The sequence below is a fragment of the Heterodontus francisci genome, chromosome 4 (assembly GCF_036365525.1).
Source record: "Heterodontus francisci isolate sHetFra1 chromosome 4, sHetFra1.hap1, whole genome shotgun sequence".
Lineage (NCBI taxonomy): Eukaryota > Metazoa > Chordata > Chondrichthyes > Heterodontiformes > Heterodontidae > Heterodontus > Heterodontus francisci.
Genome location: NC_090374.1, coordinates 13,637,496 through 13,650,656, shown reverse-complemented (window position 1 = coordinate 13,650,656; position 13,161 = coordinate 13,637,496). Strand labels below are relative to the sequence as shown.

At 46.8% G+C, this 13,161-nt stretch overlaps 1 protein-coding gene across 2 annotated transcripts in view; it reads left to right on the top strand.

The window, feature by feature from the left end:
• The window catches only part of LOC137368900 (uncharacterized), a 79,347-nt gene that overhangs the window by 16,451 nt on the left and 49,735 nt on the right, over nucleotides 1–13,161 (top strand). The window lies entirely within an intron of this gene.

Below are 13,161 nucleotides of genomic sequence, written 5' to 3'. Positions count from 1 at the left end.
CGCTGATTTGACCTGTTCAAACTGGTGTTAAGACCGGGTGAGAACGGGGTCCAGGGTTCCTCACCTGGTTTTACTGTAAGAGGGTTTAATTTTAAACACACCTTGTTTTTAGCTCCCCCTTGGTGAATCCTTGTTCACTGCTTTCCAATTATAAGGCAAAGAAACCAGCACAAACAGTCTTTCTTAGGTTTAAAGAAGAAAAGTTGAAATTTATTAAATTAAAGCTTAAACTCTATTCGGTTGACGCCTACCGATACAGTAGGCAGCACAGTGGCGCAGTGGTTAGCACTGCAATCTCACAGCTGCAACGACCCGGGTTCGATTCTGAGTACTGCCTGTGTGGAGTTTGCAAGTTCTCCCTGTGACTGGGGTGCTGCATTTTCTTCCCACAGCCAAAAGACTTGCAGGTTGATAGGTAAATTGGCCATTATAAATTGCCCCTAGTATAGGTAGGGAAGGTGAGGATATGGTAGGTATATGGGATTAATGTAGGATTAGTATAAATAGGTGGTTGTTGGTCAGACCAGACTCGGTGGGCCGAAGGGCCTGTTTCAGTGCTGTATCTATAAATAAATTAAATACACAACATGTCCATGCTATCATGCATACATGATACACACATGCAAATAGAGACAGAAAAGAGCAGCAGAAAAATAAAGTGGAAAAGTTTGAGGCAATATCTGAAGAGTTGTTGTTATGCTTCTTCGAGTTCACTGTAGAGTCCTTGATTGTAGGTAGATCTTGCATTTCATTGGGGCCCAGTATTCTTCCTAAACCTTGTTCACTGTAGGAGACTTTTCTCTGTTGGGGTTCATGTGTCTTCAGTGGATTCAGAGGCTAGTGAGAAAGAGATGGGAGCAGACAGGAGAGAGACCTTCTCAGTCCAGGAGCAAACAGCTTTCTGCCCAAACTGTTTGTACAAATTCAAAAAACTCAGGTTGCCTAGCAGGTTAGTCAAGTGTCATGTCTAACAGAACTTGATTGAATTTTTCAAGGAGGTGACTAGATGTGTAGATGAGGGTAAAGCAGCTGATGTAGTCGACATGGACTTCAGGAAGCCTTTTCATAAGGTCCTGCATGGGAGATTGGTTAAGAAGATACGAGCCCATGGGATCCAGGGCAATTTGGCAAATTGGATCCAAAATTGGTTTTGTGGCAGGAGGCAGAGTGTGATGGTCGAGGGTTGTTTTTGCGAGTGGAAGCCTGTGACCAGTAGTGTACTGCAGAGATCGGTGCTGGCACCCTTGCTGTTGGTAGTCATAGAGTCATAGAGTTGTACAGCATAAAAACAGGCCCTTCGGCCCACCGCGTCCATGCCGATCATAATGCCTATCTATACTAAACTCACCTGCCTGCATTAATTCCATATCCCTGTATGCCTTGTTCATTCAAGTACCTGTCCAGATGCCTCTTAAATGTTGCTACTATTCCTGCCTCCACCACCTCCTCAGGCAGCTCATTCCAGATACACACTATTCTTTGTGTGAAAAATTTACCCCTTTGATCCCCTTTAAACCTGCAAGAACCTGCTCAGTGACGCTCAGTTTGGGTTCTGCCAGGGCCACTCAGCTCCTGACCTCATTACAGCCTTGTTTCAAACATGGACAAAAGAACTGAACTCAAGAGGTGAGGTGAGAGTGACTGCCCTTGACATCAAGGCAGCATTTGACCGAGTATGGCATCAAGGAGCCCGAGCAAAACTGAGGTCAATGGGAATCAGGGGAAAACCCTCCGCTGTCTGGAGTCATACCCAGCGCAAAGGAAAATGGTTGTGGTTGTTGGAGGTCAATCATCTGAGCTCCAGGACATCACTGCAGGAGTTCCTCCGGTTAGTGTCCGAGGTCCAATCATCTTCAGCTGCTTCATCAATGACCTTCCTTCAATCATAAGGTCAGAGGTGGGGATGTTCGCTGATGATTGCACAATGTTCAGCACCATTCGTGACTCCTCAGATACGTAAGCAGTCCGTGTAGAAATGCAGCAACTTTCCACATTGCAGGGTAAATGCCAGTGTTGTAGCTGTACTGGAACAGCTTGGCTAGGGGCGCGGCAAGTTCTGGAGCACAGGTCTTCAGTACTATTGCCGGAATATTGTCAGGGCCCATAGCTTTTGCAGTATCCAGTGCCTTCAGTCGTTTCTTAATATCACGCGGAGTGAATTGAATTGGCTGAAGTCTGGCATCTGTGATGCTGGGGACTTTCGGAGGAGGCCGAGATGGATCATCGACTCGGCACTTCTGGCTGAAGATTGTTGCAAATGCTTCAGCCTTATCTTTCGCACTGATGTGCTGGGCTCCCCCATCATTGAGGATGGGGATATTTGTGCAGCCACTTCCTCCAGTTAGTATTTTTTATTCTTTCATGGGATGTGGGCGTCGCAGGCCAGGCCAGCATTTATTGCCCATCCCTAATTGCCCTTGAACTGAGTGGCTTGCTGGGCCATTTCAAAGGCATGTAAGAGTCAACCACATTGCTGTGGATTTGGAGTCACATGTAGGCCAGACCAGGTAAGGACAGCAGATTTCCTTCCCTAAAGGACATTTGTGAACCAGATGGGTTTTTACAACAATCGACAATGGTTTCATGGCCATCATTAGACTAGCTTTATAAATTCCAGATTTTATTTTTTATTAATTGAATTCAAATATCACCTTTTGCTGCGGTGGGATTCGAACCCATGTCCCCAGAGAAATACCTGGGTCTCTAGGTTACTAGTCCAGTGACAATACCAGTACACCACTGCTTCCTGACAATTAGTTGTTTAATTGTTCACCACCATTCACGGCTGGATGTGGCAGGACTGCAGAGCTTAGATCTAATTTGTTGGTTATGGGATCGCTTAGCTCTGTCTATCGCATGCTGCTTACGCCTACCATGCGGGACCTTGTCAAAGGCCTTGCTAAAGTCCATGTAGACAACATCCATCGCCCTGCCCTCGTCAATCCTCTTGGTCACCTCCTCGAAAAACTCAATCAAATTCGTGAGAAATGATTTCCCACGCACAAAGCCATGCTGACTATCCCTAATCAGACCATGCCTTTCCAAATGCTTTTTAAATCCTGTCTCTCAGAATCCCTTCCAATAACTTTCCCACCACTGATGTAAGGCTCACCGGCCTCTAGTTCCCTGGCGGCACAGTGGCGCAGTGGTTAGCACCGCAGCCTCACAGCTCCAGAGACCCGGGTTCGAATCCGGGTACTGCCTGTGTGGAGTTTGCAAGTTCTCCCTGTGTCTGCGTGGGTTTTCTCCGGGTGCTCCAGTTTCCTCCCACAAGCCAAAAGACTTGCAGGTTGATAGGTAAATTGGCCATTATAAATTGTCACTCGTATAGATAGGTGGTAGGGAAATATAGGGACAGGTGGGGATGTTTGGTAGGAATATGGGATTAGTGTAGGATTAGTATAAATGGGTGGTTGATGTTCGGCACAGACTCGGTGGGCCGAAGGGCCTGTTTCAGTGCTGTATCTCTAATCTAATTTATGTCTGCTGCCCTTCTTAAATAAAGGCACAACATTAGCTATCCTCCAGTCTTCCGGTACCTCAACCATGGCTGACGATGACACAAAAATCTCTGCCAGGGCCCTCTCCTCCCTTGCTTCCCATAGCATCCTAGGATACATCCGGTCAGGCCCTGGAGATTTATCCACCTTAATGTGCTTCAAAACCTCCAACATCTCCTCCTTTGTAATGTTGATATGTTCCAGGGTATTGCTGTTCCCTCCCTTGAACACACAGCTTCCATGACCTTCTCCATGGTAAATACAGCCGAGAAGTATTTATTTAAGACCTCGCCCATTTCCCGTGGCTCCACACATAGATCACCACACTGATCCTTAAGGGGACCTACTCTCTCCCTAGCTACCCTTTTAGTTTAGTTTAGTTTAGAGATACAGCACTGAAACAGGCCCTTCGGCCCACCGAGTCTGTGCCGACCATCAACCACCCATTTTATACTAATCCTACACTAATCCCATATTTCTACCACATCCCCACCTGTCCCTATATTTCCCTACCACCTACCTATACTAGGGGCAATTTATAATGGCCAATTAACCTATCAACCTGCAAGTCTTTGGCATGTGGGAGGAAACCCACGCAGACACAGGGAGAACCTGCAAACTCCACACAGGCAGTACCCAGAATTGAACCCGGGTCGCTGGAGCTGTGAGGCTGCGGTGCTAACCGCTGTGCCGCTTAATATACTTACAGAATCTTTTAGGATTCTGCTTTATCTGATCTCCCAGGGAAATCTCATGGCCCCTTTTCACCCTCCTAATTTCCTTCTTACGTGTAGTCCTACATGCCCCAAACTCCTCGAGGGACTCGCTTGATCCCAGCTGCCTATACCTGATATATGCCTCCTTCTTTGTCCTGACCAGACCCTCAATATCCCTCGTCAACCAAGGTTCCCTAAACTTGCCAACCCTGCACTTCCATCTAACAGGAACATGCCGGCCCTGAACTCCTCCTATCTCACTTTTAAAAGCCTCCCACTTGCCAGACGTCCCTTTACCTGTAAACAGCCTCTCCCATTCAACTTTTGAGAGTTCCTGTCTGATGCCATTGAAATTAACCTTCCCCCAATTTAGGACTTCAACCTGAGGACCAGTCAAAGAACAAACAACAGTACAGCACAGGAACAGGCCATTCGGCCGTCCAAGCCTGCGCCGATCTTGATGCCTGCCTAAACTAAAACCTTCTGCACTTCCGGGGACCGTATCCCTCTATTCCCATCCTATTCATGTATTTGTCAAGATGCCTCTTAAACGTTGCTATCGTACCTGCTTCCACCACCTCTCCCGGCAGCAAGTTTCAGGCACTCACCACCCTCTGTGTAAAGAACTTGCCTCGCACATCCCCTCTAAACTTTGCCCCTCTCACCTTAAACCTATGTCCCCCAGTAACTGACTCTTCCACACTGGGAAAAAGCTTCTGACTATCCACTCTGTCCATGCCGCTCATAACTTTGTAAACCTCTATCATGTCGCCCCTCCACCTCCGTCGTTCCAGTGAAAACAATCCGAGTTTATCCAACCTCTCCTCATAGCTAATGCCCTCCAGACCAGGCAACATCCTGGTAAACCTCTTCTGTACCCTCTCCAAAGCCTCCACATCCTTCTGGTAGTGTGGCAGCCAGAATTGCACGCAATATTCTAAGTGTGGCCTAACTAAAGTTCTGTACAGCTGCAGCATGACTTGCCAATTTTTATACTCTATTCCCTGACCGATGAAGGCAAGCATGCCGTATGCCTTCTTGACTACCTTATTCACCTGCGTTGCCACTTTCAGTGACCTGTGGACCTGTACGCCCAGATCTCTCTGACTGTCAATACTCCTCTACTATCCTTTTCCTTAACTATCTTGAAGCGAATAGAGTTATGGTCACTGGTCCCAAAGTGCTGCCCCATTGACACATCAACCACCTGCCCTGCCTCATTTCCTAAGAGGAGGTTGAGTCTAGCCCCTTCTCTAGTAGGGCCATCCACATATTGCTTCAGAAAATTATCCTGGACACACTTAACAAATTCTTCCCCATCTGATCCTAAGGCAGTCCCAGTCAATATTAGGGAAGTTAAAATCACCTACTATTACAACCCCCCTACAATTCCTACACCTATCTGTGGTTTCCCTACTTATATGCTCCTCCACTTCCCTCTGACTATTGGGGGGCCTATAGTTTAATCCCATCAAAGTGATCACCCCTTTCTTATTTCTCAGTTCTACGTTCTACCCATATGGCCTCGCTGGACTTTCCCCCCGCGATATCCTCTCTAAGTACTGCCGTGATGTCCTCCCTAATCAATAGTGCAGCTCCCCCTCCTCTCTTACCGCCACCTCTGTCATGCCGGAAGCATTGGTACCCCGGAACATTGAGTGTATATTAATGATTTAGACGTGAATATAGGAGGTATGATCAGTAGGTTCGCAGATGACACGATAATCGATGGTGTCGTAAATAGTGAGGAAAGCCTTAGATTTCAGGATGATCCAGATTAAATGGCAAATGGAATTTAATCCTGAGAAGTGTGAGGTGATGCATTTTGGGAGGACTATCAAGGTAAGGGAATATACAATGGATGGTAGGTCCCTAGGAAGTGCAGAGGGTCAGAGGGACCTTGGTGTACTTGTCCATAAATCACTGAAGGCAGCAGCACAGGTAGATAAGGTGGTTAGTAAGGCATATGGGATACTTGCTTTTATGAGCTGAGGCATTGAATATATGAGCAGGGAAGTTATGATGGAGCTGTATAAAACGCTAGTTAGGCCACAGCTGGAATACTGTGCACAGTTCTGGACACCGCACTATAGGAAGGATGTGGGATTTCTGCACTGGGATTTCAGCTATGAAGAGAGACTGAAAAGGCGAGGGTTGTTTTCCTCAGAGCAGAGAAGGCTGAGGGGGGACCTGATAGAGGTATACAAAATTATGAGGGGCATAGATAGGGTAGATAGGAAGGAACTTTTTCCCTTCGCAGAGGGATCAATAACCAAGGGGCCTAGATTTAAGGTAAGGGGCAGGAGGTTTAGAGGGGATTTGATGAAAATTTTTTCACCCAGAGGGTGGTTGCAATCTGGAACACACTGCCTGAAGGGGTGGTAGAGGCAGGAACCCTCACAACATTTAAGATGAGCACTTGAAATGCCATAGAATGGAAGGTTACGGGCCAAGTGCTGGAAAATGGGATTAAGTGCTTGATGGCCGGCAAAGACACGATGGGCCGAAGGGTCTGTTTCTGTGCTGTATAACTATGACTCTATGACAAGCTGGTTTGACCATGTCCGTTTGCGTACTCGGCCATCTTAGCAGTCAACCTGGAATGTGAGCTCCCCCACCTTTAACGTCTGGTGATCAAAAGTCCATTGTGTGTTGAATGTGTCAGGGAATGGCTGCTGTGTTCTTCCAAACACTGTCTGTTAATGTGCAAATGTTTTATCCATCGAACAAATCCTTGCTTCACACCAGTAATCGTTTAAAAGCAATATTCATGACAAAATTAATGTGCCTCATTCTTGGCAGGTGGGGGCCGAGCATGACACCTCCACACCCAACAGAATGAAATGTGATTTGAGAGAAGTGCATTTCATTAAAACAGTCAAGAGAAAAATGTAAGATACAGAAAAAAATATGCATTTCTCTCATTCATTCCCATTCATTCATAAATCCTAAAACTTATTACAGCCTGCCTTCTCTTGGTGCCAGTGCTGCTTTAACTGCCCCCTTTTTGGCATCCCAATGAACATGTGGTTCTTTTTTTATGGGAAGTTTCTCTTCCGATTGCCCATTTCCATGGCTGCCTTGGGTCTTTGTTCCTGCTGATGTAATTTATTTTAAAGAAGAGTCAGTAGTGGGCGGGTCTATCCTGAACTCTCTTTCAGTGCTTTGCTGAGTGATGCAAAGGCTTTTGGCTTCAGGGAATGGGTGGTTTGTTTTTTTTCTGACTGTGGGGGAGAATTCTTTGCTAATCTCCCCTTTGTCCCAAAGGACACTCCTGCCTGCAGGTATTTGTGCAGACTCTACTGCACTTCCCTCTAGCACTTTGACTAGGTGAGGCATCACCCTCATGGTTTCTCTGCCCCCTACAGGGCTTTCTTTGTCTCTGCAGTTTCCTGTAAATACTGTTAGCAACTCTGGTGGCGTGCTTCTAGCATTTATGAAGGAGGATGTGGGGTCTAACTTTTCACATTTTTCAGGGTTAGCTGACCGGACAGTAGAGGTTTTTTTAGAATTAGAATTAGAATTAGAACATTACAGCGCAGTACAGGCCCTTCGGCCCTCGATGTTGCGCCGACCTGTGAAACCATCTGACCTACACTATTCCATTTTCATCCATATGTCTATCCAATGACCACTTAAATGCCCTTAAAGTTGGCGAGTCTACTACTGTTGCAGGCAGGGCGTTCCACGCCCCTACTACTGTCTGAGTAAAGAAACTACCTCTGACATCTGTCCTATATCTATCACCCCTCAACTTAAAGCTATGTCCCCTCGTGTTTGCCATCACCATCCGAGGAAAAAGACTCTCACTATCCACCCTATCTAACCCTCTGATTATCTTATATGTCTCTATTAAGTCACCTCTCCTCCTCCTTCTCTCCAACGAAAACAACATCAAGTCCCTCAGCCTTTCCTCGTAAGACCTTCCCTCCATACCAGGCAACATCCTAGTAAATCTCCTCTGCACCCTTTCCATAGCTTCCACATTCTTCCTATAATGTGGTGACCAGAACTGCATGCAATACTCCAGGTGCGGCCTCACCAGAGTTTTGTACAGCTGCAGCATGACCTCGTGGCTCCGAAACTCGATCCCCCTACTGATAAAAGCGAACACACCATATGCCTTCTTAACAGCCCTATTAACCTGGGTAGCAACCATCAGGGATTTATGTACCTGGAGACCAAGATCTCTCTGTTCATCTACACTACCAAGAATCTTCCCATTAGCCCAGTACTCTGCATTCCTGTTACTCCTTCCAAAGTGAATCACCTCGCACTTTTCCGCATTAAACTCCATTTGCCATCTCTCAGCCCAGCTCTGCAGCCTATCTATGTCCCTCTGTACCCTACAACATCCTTCGGCACTTTCCACAACTCCACCGACCTTAGTGTCATCTGCAAATTTACTAACCCAACCTTCTGCACCCTCTTCCAGGTCATTTATAAAAATGACAAACAGCAGTGGCCCCAAAACAGATCCTTGCGGTACACCACAAGTAACTAAACTCCAGGATGAACATTTGCCATCAACCACCACCCTCTGTCTTCTTTCAGCTAGCCAATTTCTGATCCAAAGCTCTAAATCACCTTCAACCCCATACTTCCGTATTTTCTGCAATAGCCTACCATGGGGAACCTTATCAAACGCCTTACTGAAATCCATATACACCACATCCACTGCTTTACCCTCATCCACCTGTTTGGTCACCTTCTCGAAAAACTCAATAAGGTTTGTGAGGCACGACCTACCCGTCACAAAACCGTGCTGACTATCGCTAATGAACTTATTCTTTTCAAGATGATTATACATCCTGTCTCTTATAACCTTTTCCAACATTTTACCCACAACCGAAGTAAGGCTCACAGGTCTATAATTACCAGGGCTGTCTCTACTCCCCTTCTTGAACAAGGGGACAACATTTGCTATCCTCCAGTCTTCCGGCACTATTCCTGTCGACAATGACGACATAAAGATCAAGGACAAAGGCTCTGCAATCTCCTCCCTAGCTTCCCAGAGAATCCTAGGATAAATCCCATCTGGCCCAGGGGCCTTATCTATTTTCACACTTTCCAAAATTGCTAACACCTCCTCCTTGTGAACCTCAATCCCATCTAGCCTAGTAGCCTGAATCTCAGTATTCTCCTTGACAACATTTTCTTTCTCTACTGTAAATACTGATGAAAAATATTCATTTAACACTTCCCCTACCTCCTCTGATTCCACACACAACTTCCCACTACTATCCTTGATTGGCCCTAATCTAACTCTAGTCATTCTTTTATTCCTGATATACCTATAGAAAGCCTTAGGGTTTTCCCTGATCCTATCCGCCAATGACTTCTCGTGTCCTCTCCTTGCTCTTCTTAGCTCTCCCTTTAGATCCTTCCTGGCTAGCTTGTAACTCTCAAGCGCCCTAACTGAGCCTTCACGTCTCATCCTAACATAAGCCTTCTTCTTCCTCTTGACAAGCGCTTCAACTTCTTTAGTAAACCACGGCTCCCTCGCTCGACAACTTCCTCCCTGCCTCACAGGTACATACTTATCAAGGACACGCAGTAGCTGCTCCTTGAATAAGCTCCACATTTCGATTGTTCCCATCCCCTGCAGTTTCCTTCCCCATCCTATGCATCCTAAATCTTGCCTAATCGCATCATAATTTCCTTTCCCCCAGCTATAATTTTTGCCCTGCGGTATATACCTGTCCCTGCCCATCGCTAAGGTAAACCTAATCGAATTGTGATCACTATCACCAAAGTGCTCACCTACATCTAAATCTAACACCTGGCCGGGTTCATTACCCAGTACCAAATCCAATGTGGCATCGCCCCTGGTTGGCCTGTCTACATACTGTGTCAGAAAACCCTCCTGCACACACTGGACAAAAACTGACCCATCTAAAGTACTCGAACTATAGTATTTCCAGTCGATATTTGGAAAGTTAAAGTCCCCCATAACAACTACCCTGTTGCTCTCGCCCCTGTCGAGAATCATCTTCGCTATCCTTTCCTCTACATCTCTGGAACTATTTGGAGGTCTATAAAAGACTCCCAACAGGGTGACCTCACCTCTCCTGTTTCTAACCTCGGCCCATACTACCTCAGTAGACGAGTCCTCAAACGTCCTTTCTGTCGCTGTAATACTCTCCTTGATTAACAATGCCACACCCCCCCCCTCTTTTACCATCTTCTCTGTTCTTACTGAAACATCTAAATCCCGGAACCTGCAACATCCATTCCTGCCCCTGCTCTACCCATGTCTCCGAAATGGCCACTACATCGAGATCCCAGGTACCAACCCGTGCTGCAAGCTCACCCACCTTATTCCGAATGCTGCTGGCGTTGAAGTAGACACACTTTAAACCAGGTTCTTGCTTGCCAGTGCCCTCTTGCGTCCTTGTAACCTTATCCCTGACCTCACTACTCTCAACATCCTGTACACTGGCACTACATTTTAGGTTCCCATTCCCCTGCTGAATTAGTTTAAACCCCCCCCGAAGAGCACTAGCAAATCTCTCCCCCAGGATATTGGTACCCCTCTGGTTCAGGTGAAGACCATCCTGTTTGTAGAGGTCCCACCTACCCCAGAAAGAGCCCCAATTATCCAGGAAACCAAAACCCTCCCTCCTGCACCATCCCTGCAGCCACGTGTTCAACTCCTCTCTCTCCCTATTCCTCGCTTCGCTATCACGTGGCACGGGCAACAACCCAGAGATAACAACTCTGTTTGTTCTCGCTCTAAGCTTCCACCCTAGCTCCCTGAATTTCTGTCTTAAATCCCCATCTCTCTTCCTACCTATGTCGTTGGTGCCTATGTGGATCACGACTTGGGGCTGCTCCCCCTCCCCCTTAAGGATCCCAAAAACACGATCCGAGACATCACGAACCCTGGCACCTGGGAGGCAACATACCAACCGTGAGTCTCTCTCGTTCCCACAGAACCTCCTATCTGTTCCCCTAACTATGGAGTCCCCAATGACTAATGCTCTGCTCCTCTTCCCCCTTCCCTTCTGAGCAACAGGGACAGACTCTGTGCCAGATACCTGTACCCCATTGCTTACCCCTGGTAAGTCGTCCCTCGCAACAGTATCCAAAACGGTATACCTGTTGTTGAGGGAAACGGCCACAGGGGATCCCTGCACTGCCTGCTGGTTCCCTCTCCTTCCCCTGACGGTAACCCATCTACCTACTTCTTTTACCTGAGGTGTGACTACCTCCCCATAACTCCTCTCAATAACCCCCTCCGCCTCCCAAATGATCCGAAGTTCATCCAGCTCCAGCTCCCTAACGCGGTTCTCGAGGAGCTGGAGTTGGGTGCACTTCCCGCAGATGCAGTCAGCAGGGACACTCTTGGCGACCCTTACCTCCCTCATTCTGCAGGAGGAACATACAACTGCCTTAACTTCCATTCCCTCTATTCTAAATTCCCAACAAATCTACTGAAAAACCAAAAACAAAAAGTCAAAACTTGTAAGGTTAGCAATCCAACGGACAGAACTTCTTAAATAAAAAGCTTACCTTATCAACACAACAGAGTCCTTTTTTTTTAGTTAGAGGAGGAGGGTGGGTGGGAGACACTACACGTGTAGTGTCTCGGGTACAGCCACCACCCAAATATATAGTTTTTACTTACCCAGCAGTCCCCTGGTCCTCCGAAAACAAAAGGGAATTAACTTTTAAACTTCCACTGAAATTGACTTCCCAGCTGTAAGTTCGCTCTCGCACCTTCGCTACTGTCAAAGCTGCAGTCACCAAAACTAAAAGAAAGAGATTATAAACCACCCAAATATATAGTTTTTACTTACCCAGCAGTCCCCTGGACCTCCTTTAACCTGCCCTCTTGGTCACTTTTTCCTCTTCTCTGCCTAATGAATTGCCAGCCTTGTGCCTGCCTGTCCCTTTTGTTCTCCGCGTAGGTCCCTTACAGTTCACCAGCCCTCTGCTGGAGGATCCTCCTAACATTGGTACAGGACTTAGGGGTGCAGTTTTCACTGTAGGTTGAAGGAGTTAGATATAGCTCTTGGGGCGAAAGCGATCCAAGGATATGGGGGGAAAGCAGGAACAGGTTTTGTTTTATTCATTCATGGGATGTGGGTGTCGCTGGCTAGGCCAGCATTTATTGCCCATCCCTAATTTCCCTTGAGAAGGTGGTGGTTACCTCAATCAGGTCTCCCCTTAGACTTTTCTGCTCTAAGGAAAACAACTCCAGTCTATCCAGTCTCACTTCATAGCTGAAATGCTCCAGCCCAGGCAACATCCTGGTGAATCTCATCTGCACCCTCTCCAGTGCAATCACATCCTTCCTATAGTGTGGTGACCAGAACTGTACACAGTACTCCAGCTGTGGCCTAACTAGCGTTTTATACAGCTCCATCATAACCTCCCTGCTCTTATATTCTATGCCTCGGCTAATAAAGGCAAGTATCCCATATGCCTTCCTAACCACCTTAGCTACCTGTGCTGCTGCCTTCAGTGATCTATGAACAAGTACACCAAGGTGTACTTCCTAGGGTCTTACCATCCATTGTATATTCCCTTGTCTTGTTAGTCCTCCCAAAATGCACCACCTCACACTTCTCAGGATTAAATTCCATTTACCATTGCTCTGCCCATCTTACTAGCCCATCTATATCGTCCTGTAATCTAAGGCTTTCCTCCTCACTATTTATGACACCACCAATTTTCATGTCATCTGCGAATTTACTGATCATACCTCCTATATTCACATCTAAATCATTAATGTACACTACAAACAGCAAGGGTCCTGGCACCGATCCCTGTGGTACACCCCTGGTTCCTGCTTCCACTTGCAAAACAACCCTCGACCATCACCCTCTGCCTCCTGCCACTAAGCCATTTTTGGTTCCAATTTGCCAAATTGCCCTGGATCTCATGGGCTCTTACCTTCTTAACCAATCTTATCAAAAGCCTTACTGAAGTCCTTGTAG